Source organism: Ambystoma mexicanum, chromosome 7p (assembly GCF_040938575.1).
Source record: "Ambystoma mexicanum isolate Mex_15411 chromosome 7p, UKY_AmexF1_1, whole genome shotgun sequence".
Taxonomy (NCBI): Eukaryota; Metazoa; Chordata; class Amphibia; order Caudata; family Ambystomatidae; genus Ambystoma; species Ambystoma mexicanum.
The window spans coordinates 94,318,753-94,334,670 of NC_090939.1; the positions used below are offsets into that span (position 1 = coordinate 94,318,753).

Consider the following 15,918-nt stretch of genomic DNA (forward strand, 5'->3'; position numbering starts at 1 on the left):
ATGGTACCAGCTATCGTACCTTCACAAAGTCAAGCTTTTCACACCAGCCCTACGTTTCAGAAAAGTTGTCAAAGCCCTGATAATAACCCATCTGGATGGTGGTAGCATTCGACTTGCAGGAGTCTCAGGTGCCACCTTGGCCTCTCTAAAAGACTTCCAGCATGCTGCAGCATGACTCATTGCAGGACTAGGAAATTTAACATCACGCCCCATCCATAAAAGATATGCACTGGTGACCCCTTCAAGTATTCATCATTTATAAAGGACTCTCAACCAAAACATCAACCTAACTAGCTGATAAACTCGCCATCTCTAGGGGGCTAACACATCAACAGAAGCCAAGACATTGCAAGACTGGAAACAAAAACTGCAAGATGGATAAAACTGGGATTAGTATCCGGGCAGGGGGAGCCAGTCAATCAGGTGGCTAGGAACGTGCTCCTGAACTGCCGGTGTAAGCCTGTGTTCCAAGCCGCCTGACAGCCGGCTCTCCCGCCGCCATCTTCCCCCTGCCACTCCGTACCCTTTTTTCATTTTAACCGCCCCCACGCCCCCAAACCCAACTTATCTTATTGCAGCTGCAACAGCACTCGCTGCCGCGGCCGCACATTCCTCTCTGCGCAGCACGACCGCCATGGAAAGGGAAGGCAGGGCTCCGTACGGCCATGTTGGTAATAGATTCTTCCGCGTGCGTTCCTTTGTAGGAAGGAAAATCCTTTTTTTAAAGCACCCTGTGTTGCCGCTTTGGTACTAATGATGGCCGTAACACCCGATCCGGCCGACACAGAGAACCCAGCCCACTCCATCCTATACTTTGAGAGGGATCTTAACACCACACGCTTCAAAGAACCACTCACCAATCAATGACAGCTCCAATCAATCCTACTTCTCCCCCTCCAGTGCTCCCCTTTCGCGCCCCTTACCAATGCAGCTACTTCTGCTACTCCCACATCCTACTTGTAAACCCTTGGGTGCGTCCGCTATATCTAACGTTCCAGTGATTTCCAAATATGTTCATGTTTTTTAAATCCCATACATATATTTATTTATTTATTACATATTTATATGGCGCCTATACACAATGGGCCTCATTACTATTGGAGTGGTCCGGAAATAAGTGTGCCGGTTGCATCGTATTGGCACCCTTTCCGGACCGCCCCAGTACAACTCTGTGGGTGTGGCCATTGCGCTAGGCAGCTCTGACCTGCCAGGTGCATTGGCACCCATCCGCAGAGCTTTCACAGAAGCACCGGCACCGTTAGAAACGGTGGCGGTGCTTCCATCTCCCCACTCCCATGGAGTCTTATAGGGCTCCATGGGAATGGGGATTAACATTTGGGGATTACCAGCGCCTAACCTCCCGATCCGCCGGGACTTGTAATGTCCCGGTGGCACTGGGATGTCAGGTGCCGGTAAAGTGTTGCGAGTCCGACGGCTACTGACGGGATACTGCCGGACTAGTAATGAGGCCCAATGTGTTTCCAGGTGCCACAAGACAGGGTGGTGGGGAATAAAAACAATAACGGTCCTACTAGGCCTTGTGACATTTGGATATATACCGAATGCTGTTTTGAACAGGCCCTTTTGTTTTTTTGATAGCCTCAAACTTGGTTTTTGCCTCAGCTATCAGTTTCTCTGTTCTCTCTACATCCTTTTGTAGTTTCATTTTTAGGAAGACCTTTCCGCCAGCAGAACTAGTATCAGAACATTAGAAGATTGCTTATATGCACTCAATACGTACCACTTTCAGGGACTCTGACATTTGGCTAATGATGTCTTCTTCATCAAACCACTTTCCTTGGTACCTGGTCTCATAATAATCAAATATTCGCTTGCACAATTCTTTTGGCAATTTCCGGTAGGCCACATACTCTTTCACTGTGCTTGTCTGTAGGTAATTTATGGAAAAGAACTTTGTCTTAAAATCAAGAACTGTGATTGCATTGCACAGAAATATATCAAAGCATAATAGAACTCAGTTAAACGCGCTTATATTTGTCTGAATTGCTATTAAACGTGTATCTCTAACTCAAATTTCAATTGATAAAATATTGGTAAGATAAGTCACTTGCTTTATGATGTAGAAAATGTAAATCAACTAATTCGTTTTTTCTGATCTATCGTTTAAGTACATTTAAAGCTAGGCAAACGTTACGTTTATTGAATGTAATAAAACAAAAGATCCACAGATGTAACTTTTTATTTTAAAAAATGTACTCTTGAACATTTTGTAATAACTCATAACTCAACATTTTGTTTACTGCTATAAGAGGTAACTGAGAGGAGAGAGAAAGCAGAACCAGAGATAGGGAGAGAGAAAGAGAGAGATATAGTGGGATACAGACGACCCTGCATCCACAATACAGTTTTTCCATTTGAGGTTTTGCTATTAACATGAATGCCTCTTCACATGGGTAGTACAGGGTGTTAACATTATTTTCAATAATCGTCGCCTCACACTCCTTTCTGCTCTCCCTATATGTCCTCTCTGCGATCTTTTCTTTTCCAGGGTAGGAAAGGCACATTTTCACACTGGCCACAATCTTGCTGCAAACAAGGCCCTCTGTTCTGGGGCTGTATGAGGGCCTTATTTGAAGCACTTTTCAGAGGACCATTCCATCATATTAATTGCATGTGAGTATGACGAAGGCTCAGGGCAGAGCCAGTGACAAACACAAAATAAATTGTTCTGGGAAGCTCAGCTTGTATTGAGCTCATCTCTTTTAACATTATAGGGCCTCATTACAAGTACTCCAGTCCGGAATTAACACTGCCGGTAAAACCATACCGGCACCGTTTCCATGTCCGCGCAATCATGACCCGCGGCCCCGGTAATAGCACCACCCTAAACCGCCACCGCGGAAATAGGGTTCCCCTTAAGTCCGTCTGCACGGAAACCCCTCCGTTACCGTCAACACGAAACACCGTGAGCATCACAACTAGCGCGGACACGGAAATACTGGGAAAAAAATGGCGGAAATACCGTGATCACGGTGGCGGAACCTCCGCCACCGCGAACATGGCGTTATACACTGCCTGCTGAACTGAATCAGGGCACAGGTGCACCAAATCAGCCCAGCTGGACCTAGCAGGCCACTGGGAGCCTACAAAAGGGCCACACCCAGCCCAACACAACACAGAACCATGCAGGCAGCAGGTCTAGTAGCACTGGGACTGGGCCTACTCAACCAACAGGCAGCACTGCACATGGTGGCAGTAATGGCGCAGAGGAGGAGGCGTAGGCGGAGGAGGCGCAGGCGGCACCCAGCCAACCCTGCAGCTATGGCAAACCCCATTGCCCAGCCAGCCCGACCCCGCCGCCAGCCACCAATACCACGCATCAGGGCCTCACCCTGGAACCTCACCCCAGGACAGATCCACACCCTATACCGGCTGGACCATGCAACAATCCTGCACATCACCGCCATGATTGAGGACAACATCAGCAGCCTAATTGACACCCCCACCGCCACCCCCCCCCCCCTCTTGAAGGTTGTCTCAGTTCTGCATTTCCTTGGCACTGGCACCTATCAACACACGTTGGTGAGCTGCACGGCATATCACAACCGTGTTTCTCAAAAATCCTGGTACAGGTACTGGATGCCCTGTTGCGCCATGTGTCGGAACACATAGCCCTACCCCGCACCCTCCCCGAGGTCATTGCCACCAAGTTGGCCTTCCATGCCATAGCAGGCATGCCAAATTGCATAGGCGCAGTTGACTGCACCCACGTCGAGCTGACAGTACCACATGCAATTGAGGCGGTGTTCCGCAATAGGAAACAGTATCACTCTTTGAATGTCCAGATGGTTTGTGATGCCATGCAACTGATTACACACTGCTGCGCACGTTTCCCAGGCTCATCACATGACTCAATGGTACTGCGGAATTCCACGTTGCCACGGTACATGGAACGCTATGCCGGACAAAGCACATGGCTATTGGGTGAGTACAGCTGACGATGCTACAACCCTGTCGGAGTGGTGTGTGTGTGTCCAGGCCAATGAGCATTGTGAGTGTGCCGCTGTGACCGCACATGCATCGCCCCCCTTCCATCTACCAAATACACAGCGGATGCCAAACATCATGAAGGAAGACATGACAGGGCACCACAATGTGCCCGTGCACACGCTGCCACAGCCAATCCCGTCACTGTCCCATGAACCCTGTGCCACTGCAGACACCCACCCTCAATTGAAACACTGCCCCAAAAAGCACGAGAGGCGTGTAAATGAGACGACGTGTATTTACTACTTCCGTACAGTGGAGTCACTCTGCCATGTGTGGACATCACTGCACCATGACATGCACACAATCAACTGTCACCCGCAGGGCACAGTAAACATGCAAGTTAATGTGTAGGCCCATATGCAGTCAGCGACATACCTCGTGATGGCCAAAACTTACCTCCAGACACTGCATGGTACATATGCATGAATGAATGAATGATGATACAAGAATGCACAGCAGCAGATGAGGACATGATGCCACAAACACTGACATGTTCCCCCATCTACATCCCATGTAGGTGATGCGGGATATGCACTCACGCCATGGATGATGACACCTGTACGGAGACCAAGGAACAGGCATGAAGAGGCATACAATAGGGCACATATCCGCACACGTGGAATGATTGAGAGGACATTTGGACTGCTGAAGGCCCGTTTCCGCTGTCTGAGCAGATCTGGCGGATCACTGCTGTACAGCCCAGTGAAGACGGGCAAAATCACGCTCGTATGTGCCATGCTGCACAATATATGCCTGCGCAGGAACATCCCAATGCCACCAGACGCAGATGAGGAAGATGGGGATGGGGATGGAGATGGGGATGGGGATGGGGATGGGGATGGAGATGGGGATGGGGATGGAGATGGGGATGGGATGGCACCGCCTCCCCCTGGGGGTCCACATGATGGCCAGAGAGCACGGGATGCCCTGATTCGCATTTACTTTTGAGTCACAGCACATTCACAGAAATGAACAAACATGGTGACGACAATGAATTAATAGTTGCACTGCAAAATAAATGATCAATGTCCACACATGTATGTCTTGATTTGAAATGGTGATGTATTGATGTAATAACAACAGAGAAGAAGGTGCATTGGTTAGGGAAGCTGTACACCCGGGGCCACCCACCACTCAAACGTGCCCACCCCCACCCAGAGCCCATTGTCCAAACCCCCAAAACTACCTACCCCACCACCCAAACGTGCCCACCCCTCTCACACCCTTGTAGTCCACATGTGTCCTGCACTGCCCCACACACATGCCATCACTTCCGTGTGCGCTTCTGTGCAACCTTGCCCGAGGGACCCGTTAGCCTACTCGAGCGCCTCCTCGGACTGGCAGTAGTGGAGCTGGATGGGGTGGTTGTGTTTGATTGGCCAGAATCTGGGATTGAGGGCATCCGTGCCAGATTTGCCTGTTGGCCAACCAACATGGCCTCTACAAGCCTGGAGGTGTGGTCGTTGCCCTCCCGCACATGGCGTGCAAGGGTTACTATGGTGCTCGCAAAGCGTCCAATGGACCTCGACAGGCGACGCACTGAGGCGCTGTAGCTCTCCCTCTGCAGCCTGGATTCATCTAGCTGCCTCTCCACCAGCTGGGTGAGGGTAGCCTGCTGGTCCTCCATCCGCTGCATGCGGGCATTCAGTTCGGCCATGGATGAGGTGGGCGACCTCATGGGACTCCCCAGTGAAGTGGGGCTGAACCCCAGCTCATGAAAGGAGCCCAGGTCTTCCAATGTGGGCATCTCCCCCTGTGGCCCCGTTTCCGAGTGCTCTTGCGGGGCACTGTTATCACTGCAGGCCGCCCCCTCTGCAGTGCTGCTGCCTTTGGTGTTGTGTTGGGTGGCCATGATAGGTTCCCGTGGCACCTGTCTAGACTCAGCCAGTGTGGAGACGGTGGGGATGTCGGTGGTGGTGGTGTGCCGCACATCTGTAGTGGCTGGTAATGTGGCCAGAGGTGCAGAACTGCCGGCAGCATCCTCCTGTGTGGTGGCGGTGGCTAGTGTACTTGCCGATGCAGATTGGCTGGCCTGTTGTGCAGTATCACTGTCACTTGAAACGGCTGTGGGGACACAAAGGGCATGCAATTAGTGTTGTTGTGGTGGCAGATGGGTGCATCACATGCGTCATTAAGATTGTACATTGAATAGTGTTAGTCACATGCATCTGATTGCTGGTGTCTGCATTCAGTGATATCGGTTGCCATACGGATCATGATGGGTCCTTTGCCCCACACATGCACTGCCTGGGGGGGGTTGTTAATGGGTCCTTTGGCCCACACATGCACTGCCTGGGGGGGGGTTGTTAATGGGTCCTTTGGCCCACACATGCACTGCCTGGGGGGGGGGTTGTTAATGGGTCCTTTGGCCCACACATGCAGTGCCTGGGGGGGGGGGTTGTTAATGGGTCCTTTGGCCGAGTACTCACAACTGCATATTTACATGTGGCATTCATGTTTGGGCACTTACCGGCATCTGCAGGTGGGCTCACTCCTGCCTCAGCCTGCCCGATCCCATGGATTCCCTCTAGGTGGAGGACGCTGCTGCAACGCTCCTCCCATGCTTGCAGCCTCAGTGGGGAAGGGGGTCCTCCGCCTGTCCCACTGCTGCGTTGGCGGTGTGTGGAAATGAGGTTGCGTACCCTCAGCCTCAGGTCGTCCCAACGCTTGTGGCAGTCCTTCACGCTCCTCACTGCCACGCCCACGGCGGTGCACTTGCGTGAAGCTTCGGCCCACACCTCCTTCCTCCGCTGCTGTGTGGCACGCCGTTGGTCGGCGCTGAACAGCATCTCAGCATTGTCCACAATGTGCTCCACCAAGACGGTTAGCTCCGCCTCGCTGAAGCGCTGTTTGCGCTGCCTCTGAGCAGGAATCCTGGCAGACATGCTGGTGGTCCCTTTTGGCTTCTCAGAGTTAGGATTGTGCTTGTGCTGGCTCTGGATGGCAATGGATTGTGCTTTTATATGATGGCCGCCTCTCTGTTTCCTGTTTTGGCGATCATGGTATTTCCGGTTCCGTGTCCGTGACGGCGGAGGCGGAAACGGGTTTTGCGCCACTTGTGGCTTCGTTATTTCCATTTCCGTGGGGTTTTCCGTGACGGCGGTAACAACGTTTCCGAGTCCGTGTGGTGCGCGCGACCGACAGCATGTAATCGGATGGTTTTTCCGCAACCATGCGGACACGGAAACGTTTTTACCGCCGTCACGGATTTTGCACGGTCCCGGACTGGCAGGTTGTAATGAGGCCCATAGTGTACTAAAGCTGAACACCCCTAACCACAGTGATCTCAGCAAGTGGTTGTTGAGGGCTGACAAAGAGAAGTCTTGGGATTCTTTGATTGAGACCTTCGATTGAGTCCCCTTAACTGGGACTACTGGAATCGCAACAGCCACTGGACAAAATGTATGAGGCTATGAGATTTACGGGGTGCCGGATGTGTGAGGCCAGATACTGTGCTGAAACCGGTGGACTCTTTGATGAATCTTTTCTACATAATCCTATGTTGAAATGCCCTGTTAGATTTGTGTTCAAGAGTGGTGTAACACAAAATACAGAGCACAGAACACGCCACACTCCCAGCCGGCCTGGCACACCACCATATGTAATGCTTATGATGATCCCTGCCACTGCAGGGACACGCACACACTGTGCTAGGTGAAAGATGTAAGTATATTTTTTAACTGAAGCTCAAATATTTCCCCTAGTGTAGAAAAAGGGGCAGTGCCTGGGCCCTGGCATCCAAATATACCAGCCACAATTGGCAGCTGGTGAGTCTTTTAATTGGAGTGGCGTAAATATTTGCAGCAAGTATACAATAAACACCAAGCATGTACGAAATTGGGTTTGTCGGGGTTCGAGGGGTTCTCCCCCTCAGCCATTATTTTAAATAATGGGTTAAAATTGTGCGTTACACAGCACACTTTCTGTGACAAATTGGGTTAAAAGCAAGACAGTTTGGAATCGGTTTTGTAGGGTAATTCATACAGTAGATGCACGTCACCAACAGTACACAGGAGCATTTCCCAACACATTTTCATGATGCCTTTCCCCACAACATATGCCGGAATAATATTACATTTGCGTGCTGAGAACATACTCATGTCTGCTTTGCACATAGGCATGTAAAACATGTCCACGCTGGCTTTGCCAATATATGCCAGAACCACCATGTAAGATCATACTCCTGTTGGCTTTGCCATCAAAAATGCCATGCCACAATAAGAAAATATGTCCAAACTGGCTCTGATGTAGGCCAGTCAAGACATGTACGAACACTCATCATGATTGCTTTATCATAGATGCTCAGTAAAAAATGTCATGCTACGGTAGGAAACTAGCTAGGCTGGCTGAACCAAAATGCCAGTCTAGCCACATAATAACACTCGTCATCCTTGCTTCATCATAGATGCCCAGTAGAAAATGCCACGACACATTACAAAATTGCTAGACTGGCTGCACCAAAATGCAGGTCTGGGTATCTGATAACACTTATCATGTCTGCTTTATCCTAAATGTCCAATAAAAAAACATTGGCAATGCCAACAGTTTGAACTCTTGTGTAGGCATGGAAAAGGCACTTGCCATGCACTGCTGTAGTGCTAGTAACTGCCCATTGATGATAGCAGGTGAAAAAGGGTGTGAGTACCTGCACATCTAATAGCAGTGCCTGGCAAATATCTAATACTTATACACAAGGCAAAAGTGTTGGCTTTGCCAATGCTTGTTTTAAGAGGACTTCAGTGAAGGATACACACAGTGCTTATAAATCGAGTGGCTTAAGGCAGACATAGTTAAGACATTTCCATTACAGCAGTAGTGGGTGTAGAGCTCCTATTAAGTCTTTAACTCTCAGAGTACTGCTTTGGAAAAACACTAGCAGGCACTTTGATGGCAAAGTTTGATGTAAAGGCTTGAATAAAACAAGCTCATGAGGAGGTGTTTTGGGCTGGGAGGGGCAGGAAAGGGGTGGGAATGGCCATGGGCAGTGAATGGGTGGGCAAAAAACCAAACACCACCTACAAGTTGTGTGTCCCTCATATGCCATTTCTCCCTATCTGTACTCTAATGCAATAGTTTTAGCTTAGCGGTGTCGCAAGCACCTAATAGCCCAAACTAAAAATGTCATGCCATAGTAAGAAATGCAAGTCACCAACAAGTGCACAGGAGCAGTTCCCAACACATTTTTATGATGCCTTTCCCCACAACATAGGCCGGAATAATATTACATTTGCATGCTGAGAACATACTCATGTCTGCTTTGCGCATAATGACAGTAATGTTACTATAGAAAAACATGTCCACGCTGGCTTTGCCAATATATGCCATTACCCCCATGTAAGAACATACTTCTGTTGGCTTTACCATCAAAAATGCCATGACAATAATAAAACATGTCCAAGCTGGCTTTGATGTAAGCCAGTCAAGACATGTAAGAACACTCATCATGATTGCTTTATCATAGATGCTCAGTAAAAAATGTCATGCTACAGTAGGAAACTAGCTAGGTTGGCTGAACCAAAATGCCAGTCTAGCCACATAATAACACTCATCATTCTTGCTTCATCATAGATGCCCAGTAGAAAATGCCATGCCACATTACAAAAGTGCTAGACTGGCTGCACCAAAATGCAGGTCTGGGCATCTGATAACACTTATCATGTTTGCTTTATCCTACATGTCCAATAAAAAAACACTGGCAATGCCAACAGTTTGAGCTTTTGTGTAGGCATGGAAAAGGCACTGGCCATGCACTGCTGTAGTGCTATTAACTGCCCATTGATGATAGCAGGTGCAAAATGGTGTAAGTAGCTGCACATCTAATAGCAGTGCCTGGCAAATATCTCATACTTATACACAAGGCAAGAGTTTTGGCTTTGCCAATGCTTGTTTTTAAGAGGACTTCTGTGAAGGATGCCCATAGTGCTTATAAATCGAGTGGCTGAAGGCAGACCTGGCTAAGCCATTTGTATTACACAAGTAAGGGCGTAGAGCTCCAATTACATCTTTAACTCTCAGAGGACTGCTTTGGCAAAACACTAGCAGGCCCTTTGAGTGCAAAGTTTGATGATAAGGCTTGATTAAAACAAGCTCATGAGGAGGTGTTTTGGGCTGGGAGGGGCACGAAAGGGGAGGGAATAGCCATAGGGATTAGCATGGCCATGGGCAGTGAATGGGTGGGCAAAAAACCAAACAACACCTACAAGTTGTGTGTCCCTCATATGCCATTTCTCCCTATCTGTACTCCAATGCAATTGTTTTGGTTTAGCTGTGTTGCAAGCACCTAATAGCCCATAGTAAGAAATGGCTAAACTGGCTGCACCAAAATACCAGTCTAGCTACGTAATAACACCTACTACCTAGTCTCTTAATAACATTCATGAAGTATGGCTTTGCCAAAATATTCCAGTAAAACATGCCATGTCACTTTAAGAAAATAATAACAATGCTACAGTGCTCCCAGGACACCCAAGCACCCAGCACACACAAACACTCACAATCATACCCATTCACCCACTAGTTCCTCACCCATACAACGTCTCTCACGATCACTCATACATGCACCCAGAACATTCACACTGCATTCTCGACACGGGCACCCATCCAAAACATTCACCCACACACAACATAATCACATTCATACCAGTAACTCACCCATACACCTTTGCTCACATTTACGCACACTGCATTCTCCACACCTGCACCAACTCAGAACATTCACACACCAGTCACTCACCCATACATGTTTTCTCACGTTCACTGTATTCTCTACTCATGCACCCACCAAGATATTTCACACACTGCATTCTCATTCAGACACACACACACCCATACCCACCATTCACATGCATGCACGCATGTATACATACATACATATCCGACACAAACAAACAATGCACACACACATTACACGTACACAAAAAAACACCTGTTTTCCGTGCTGGGTCCACTGCAGTGCTCTGCCTCCAGGCCTCCTGCTCTCGCCCTCCACACAGACAGAAACCTGGAAGCTTTAGAGAGCTTCCTGTTCCTGTCTGTGCAGAGGGTGTGAACCAGGGGCCTGGAGATGGGGCTGCTCTGCCTCTGACTCCCCTGTGCGCAGGGGAGCCGGAGATGCAGCAGCCCGTGCCGCCAGACAGCTAGCTGCAGCCGTCACCAGCCCATTCCTCACCCTGACTTTTGCATCATTGGAGGCCAAGTGTGCTCTGATGGACCGAAGGCACTAATATGGCTTGGTGTTCGACTTCTTCAGGTTGAGACAGAGCTCCAAACTGTGGCACAGATGCTAAGAGTGAAAGCTATGCAACAATAACAGGGAATGTGCCCAGATCCACTAGTTGTTCATGAACTGAAACAATCATCCATCACTGCCAGAAGCCTTGTAATAACACTAGAATCAGAGGGAATGCACAGTGGGTACTCCTGAGCCCAAACATTTTACTTCAGGTGTTTTTGGTAGATGGGAACATGGAAGTAGTCTGTCACACTCACATGGGTCTCTGCGGGAGTGATGGAGCCTTCTGAACCCTTTCCCGGAACCCCTGCTGGATGGGCCATAGTCAAACTGCCAAATGACAGTGGAAGGTACTTAGAATACTGACGATTGCTCCCCTGGACCCCCCTTCCTCCTCCCCTGTAGTGCGTATTGGTGGTTTACTGGTTCGAGGCTTGGCTCACCTTATGGTTTAATTGATTTTGCAGGTAAGTGTTTTGCAGGTAAGCAAGTGTAGCGCGTGCCGCCGCCAAGCAGCCTTTGTATCGGGTAGCAGTGCACTGGGCGCGCCGGAAAATGGGGAGTTAGTATAACCTCTTTGTTTCCTCCCACAGGTGTCTTCAGAGAGTTTGTGAGCAGAATGTACAGAGTCCGTAGTGAGCAGAATGCGCGCAGAGACCCGCTGATGTCCTGATTCACCGTCATCTGGAACTCTGGTTCCTGTAGGGACATTCCTTTTGTTAGATTTATGGAGATTCTCCACCACTGCAGTGCTTGCACAAGCTTGTTGCTGATGGTTAATTTGTCTGACCATAGTCCTCGACTTTGGGACCATCGGTCCGCCAAGAATTCTAGTATCAGTCTCATGAAGAGACGACAGTTGTTTATTAAGGGGATACATGACGCCATGGCCCTCAGTAGGGACATGTACTTTCTTACTGACAATCTGGTGTTGACTTTCCACTCCATTGCCTTGTGTCGTAGTTTTAAACCCCTCTCCACGGATGGTTTCACCAATCCTGACTGCGTCTGGAACCCCGCACCTAGAAATACCATGGTCCTTGAGGGAGTTAAGGAGGATTTTTCCGAAGTTTATCGCAAAGCCCAATCGCAGCAGAAGGTACATGGTGGCCTTCAAACTTTTTTGTGCTATCGCCGGAGACAATCCCCTTACCAACCAATCGTCCAAATAAGGGTAAACATGATGACCTTCTTTCCTTAGCCAAGCCGCTACTGGAGCCAAACATTTTGTGAACGTCCTGGGAGATGACTTTAGTCCGAATGGGAGTACTTTGAATTGATAGTGGGTTCGTCCGACCACGAACCGCAGACATTTTATGTGTCGTCGACGCATTGGTATATGAAAGTAGGCGTCTTGCAGGTCTAACGACGCCAAAAAATCCCCTGGTTGTATAGATCGGATAACCTCCTGAAGCGTAAGCATCTTGAACTTCAGATTCTTTAGTGTCTTGTTTAGATCTCGCAGATCTAGAATGGGTCGCCACTTGCCGTTAGGTTTTTTGACAACGAAGTAACGGGAGTACACTCCCTGCCCTCTCTCTGCCACCGGGACCAGTTCTATAGCCCCTTTCTTTAACATAAGCGCCACCTCTTGCTGTAGTATTTGAAGATGAGGCTGTGCCGAAAACACAGGAGGAATGTGTGGTGGCATGTCCTTGAATTGTAGAGAGTGGCCCAAATGTATTGTGTCTAAAACCCATCGGTCTGATGTTATTCGCTCCCACTCGTCGACACGACGAGCCACTCTGCCTCCCAGGACGTCCTGAAGCTTGTCATTGTTGGGTCTTAGACTGTTTGTCCTTCGTGGACGACGAGTAACCTCCTCTCCTTCTTGAAGCCTGATAGTCTCGGCTTCTACGAGTTGCCTGCGCCGCTCTGATCCAAATCGGGAGTTACCTGATGCCCCTCTGAAGGGACGAAAAGAATGAACATTTCTGCCACTTGGAAGGGCTCCAAGAGAGCGAGCAGTATCCGAGTCTTCTTTCATGCCTTTTAAGGCCTCGTCCACTTTCTCCCCAAACAATTGTTCCCCTTCGCACAGCATATCGAGCACCTTGTATTGTACTTCTGGTCTAAAAGTCGTACACTTCAGCCAGACTTGCCTCTTCAAAACCACTCGTTATTGATTTGTTTAAAACGTGATTCTGCCAGGTCTACGGCGATGTTAATTGCGTGATTTGACGCCCCTTCCCCCTCACGTACCAGCAACATAGCCGACTTCCTGTGTTCTTCTGGCAGATGTTTCAGGATAGGGGCTAGACGATGCCACATTTCTCTGTCATATCTAGCCATAATAGCTAGAGAGTTGGCTGCCTTTACTGTCGTCGCTCCAAATCGACCACATTTTTTTACCAAAATCATCTTGTCTCCTGGCCTTGTTGTCCGGGGGGGGGGGGTCGTGCATTTATGCTGGGACCTCGCCTTCCTGGCCGCAGCTGCTGAGACGACTGATTCCGGGGAAGGTTGAGACGATAAACACTTTGGAGTTGACTCCGGAGCTTTGAACTTCTTTTCTAGTCGTCCTTTAATGGCTGACTCCGAGAACGGATGATGCACGGTTTGTAACCCTTCTTGCCAGACGTGATCTAAAATGGGGATACCAAACACTGACTTCCTTCTCTTGCCCATATGATCAAACAAGAAACAGTCTTTCTTTTCCTCCACCATGGCCAGGCCAAACTCTGTACATGCTTTTCCCATCATTGCATGGAAGGAACCAATGTCATCCGGCGGCGATGTTTGCGCCGGGCTTCTTCGAGCCTACATCGCAGCTTCCGATTCCCATGTCGGGTTCCTTGAGGGGGATGATGATACGTCTGAAAAAGACTCTTCTCGCTCCGACTCAGACTCTGGTAGTTCCCCTTCTTCCGGGTGTGCGCGAGGACGATCTTTGCTAGCCTGAATAGTTGTTGGTACTCTAGCCGTTGATCGAGGCGCTGGACCTGGCTCGTCGTCGACCGGCATAGCATGTACTATTGCCGGAACACCAACCCGAGGCAATTGTGCGTCCAAATAGCCCTATAGCTTCTGCAATGTGGACAACAGCTCCAGGGAGAATACCACCTGGGGATTCAGCAAAGGCGTGGTGACTGGGATACTACGGCCACTCGAGATCGTCAGCGAATTGACCCCCTGCAATCCAAGATCCGATGGACGTGCTATCGGGCCACAGTCCTCCTCTACAGATGAGATGGAGAAGGCCGCTTCTTGTTGTAACAAGGCCTCAGGCAAGACCGGGTCGTAAACCTCTGGTTGCCAGCCCTCGGAAGGGGCCACCGTCGACGATGCCATTTTCTCCACAGCCGTCGTTTGACTCGGTGAAATGATGGTAGGAATAGCTTGCGCCGATGGTAAAGAAGGTGTCGACGACCAGACTGCCGTCGATGACAACATTTTTTGTGGCACAGGGCATTGAGGCCTTCCCGCCTTTTTTGAATTCGACTTATGTGACGACGAATCTCGACTCGAGGAAGACCTGTGGCGGTCTCCTTAGGAGGTCTTTAACAGATCTTTTCTCTCCTTTTTTGACGAGGAGGAAGAAGATGAAGCCTTCTTTGATGAAGAATCCCTCGCCAAATGTTTTTCAGAAGGATGTTTCTCTGACGAATGTGGCTTCTTCGCCAGCGGCTCTGCCGATAAAGAGCGACTGGGGGGGTACCGGAGATTTTGATCTCGAGGCCAAGCTACGAGTAGAGCCTACATCCGATGGTGGGTACGCACCCGCTCCGTCATTTAGCCATGTCACCAGGCGTCTATTCCGGTCCTTCAGGGTCTTCTGTGAGAAGCCTTTACAGATTTTGTACTCCCGTTACTTCGTTGTCAGCCGAATGATGAGGGTGAAGACAGTATATACAGTCCATATGCCCATCTCCTTCATACACCTTCTTTAAGCCGCATGTAGCACACAGATGAAATAATGCTTTCCCAGACATTTTCGAAAGAGAAAACACACTCAACCTTGTAAAAATAGCAGATACTCGAGGTAATCCCACTTTTTTGATAGACGGTTGAAATCTGAAGGGAGCCGCGGGGGGCGGGCTATTTATACCACTACATCCTATTGGCGCAGGCGTAAGCGGCCCAAAACGACGTAGATAGGACACAGAAGTGTCAAGAATTTTCCTATGGAAAACGTCTTTATAAATATACCGAGGGTTCCCAGCCTGACGACGGGGAATATTCTAAGCATGTGAATCCATGAAAGATCCAATGCTGGAGAAGCCACATTCACAAAACACCTTGTCGATGATGCCCACTACATGACCGAATGCTGTCGTGTGAGTCTGCTTCACCAGAGTGAATCTTGAAAACTCATCACTCATCTCTAATAGATATCCACCTGTCTCTATAGGCCCATAAAAGTCCATGGCAATCCTATGCCATGGTTTCTTAGGTATCACTGTTTCTTGCAGGGGTATGGGAGGATCCAACCTGGACGTGCATTGGCATGGCAGACAGTATTTGCGACTCTGCTATGTCCTTCATGAACTGTGTGCACTATTCTCTTCCGTAATGACACCAGAACCATCAACCAGCATCCTCCAAGTAGCACCTGTTGGTCTGATACTGCTGGCTCTGTGTGAATATTGTCTATGTTAGCCAGAATTATATGCAGTACCCTTTGGGAACACTACACACAATTAGGACTACAAGTGGCAGCACTAAGTCACCTTTGG

General features: G+C 49.1%; 1 long non-coding RNA gene across 1 annotated transcript in view; it reads right to left on the minus strand.

Annotated features, from left to right (window-relative positions):
* Positions 1 to 1,749: 1,749 nt before the first annotated feature.
* LOC138526510 (uncharacterized) overlaps positions 1,750 to 15,918 on the minus strand; it is a 157,600-nt gene continuing 143,431 nt past the window's right edge. The window contains exon 3 of the long non-coding RNA XR_011283596.1: positions 1,750 to 1,888. This is a non-coding gene — a long non-coding RNA (uncharacterized lncRNA). The remainder of the gene's footprint in view (positions 1,889 to 15,918) is intronic.